The following is a 1,931-nucleotide window of genomic DNA, read 5'->3' on the forward strand; positions in this document are numbered from 1 at the left end:
TACAGCTCTGATTTCCCTTTAATCACACTTTGACCTTTAATGTAAAGAATCTGATGTCTGTAATCAATTTGATTTCGGTTGGAAGTGTGTTCCACAGATGGCAGGCCTTTATGGAAAATGCTGACTGACCAAATTAAGATCTCGATATGATATCTTGCAGTTGCCGTTCACCATGCTCCTAGTAATACGATTACTATCTTGTCTTTGGATGTATCTATTAAGACACTCTGGGGCCATCCTATTTATACATTTAAAAACTAATTTAAGAAAACACAAATGATTAAAACTCATAAAACTAAGTAGATTATATATTTCTTTAAAATGTGACAATGATGCCACCGAATAGATTTTTTATCCATTATTTTTAAAGATTGGTTATATAAGGATACCACAGGCTGAACTGTAGATGGTGCTGCTTGAGTCCAAACTGTCAGACAATATGAAAAATGAGAGAATATCATGGAATGCATGAATAACTGAGCTGCTGAAGTAGGTATATAATGCCGAATTAACTTAAAACAATTCAGATTAACCTTGACCGTCATTGAAATTTTCTTTACATGTGTATCAAATTTAAGAGTGAATCTAAAATTATTCCTAAAAACTTAAAATCTTTAACCTCCTTTATTTCTTCGTTGCTTAACTTGATTTTAAAATCATCAGGTGAACTTTGTTTTCTAATAGAAAAACACATAGAAACTGTTTTTTTTTTTTTTAAATTCAATACAAGATGATTATGTTCCAGCCATTGTTGGACATCATTCAGATGTGTCGTTAAAGTATCTGCTGCTTCACCAGGTGACTTAGCTGGTACATATATAACTGCATCATCTGCATAAAGCTGGTAGATAGCTTTTGGACAACTGGCAGGCAAATCATTTATGCTATATCATGCTATATCTAGCAGAGAAAACATTTTGTGTATGTTCACAGGTTATCAGGCTGATCACAGAGACAGGCTGTTGTGTCCTGGCTTCAGCTCTGAACTCCAACCGCTCTAATCTGAGGGAGCTGGATATGAGTTTTAATCATCCAGGAGACTTGGGACTTCAACTACTGTCTGCTTTACAGCAGGAGCCAAAGTGCAAACTGGAAACTCTCAAGTATGATGTTTTTAAAATCAGTACACATACGTCATAGCCTTCGTTTACTGAGCCTGAGTTTGTGTTCACTTGTCTTTCTCTACAACATCAACAGGACTGGTCACTGTGGAAAATGCAGAATGGCCCCATCACCCCTAAGATGTAAGCCAAACCACTATTAAAAGGATCTTGGAAAACAATCAATTCAAATTATCAACATTATAATATGATATAATTAGTGCTGTCAGCGTTAATGTCATTAAAATGACGTTAACACCATAACCGCATTAACGCGGCAAATCTCCATTAACGAGTTAACGTGGATCGCCCCGTGCGTGGGGCTGCATGGCATCAATACGTTAGCTCATTTAGCTTGTTAATGCATTAGACCTGGATGACTGAGAACCTTCACAGACATGCATTAGAGCCGTCCAGCCCCACGCACGGGGCGATCCGCGACAACTTGCTAACGGAGATTTGCCGCGTTAATGCGGTTATGGTGTTAACGTCATTTTAACAAGATTAGCGCTGACAGCACTAGATATAAAATATTCTTTGAAATGTGATTAAATAATTAGCTATGCTTAGCATAAAGACTGGAAGAATGGTGAACCCGTAGTTTGGATCCAACTGAGGGTAACATAAACCATAACCTCTCAAAACTCAATCATTAATATGTCATATCTTATTTGTTTAATGTCTACAAAAGCCAAAGTACAGGTTGGGCCAATTTTATGGATACACCGTAATAACATGGGAATGGTTGGTGATATTAAAGTCCTGTTTGTGGCACATTAGTATATGTGAGGGGGCAAACTCCTCAAGATGGGTGGTGACCATGGTGGCCAT

The sequence above is a fragment of the Pundamilia nyererei genome, unplaced genomic scaffold (assembly GCF_000239375.1).
Source record: "Pundamilia nyererei isolate P.nyererei 1_Seehausen unplaced genomic scaffold, PunNye1.0 scaffold00181, whole genome shotgun sequence".
Classification (NCBI taxonomy): Eukaryota; Metazoa; Chordata; class Actinopteri; order Cichliformes; family Cichlidae; genus Pundamilia; species Pundamilia nyererei.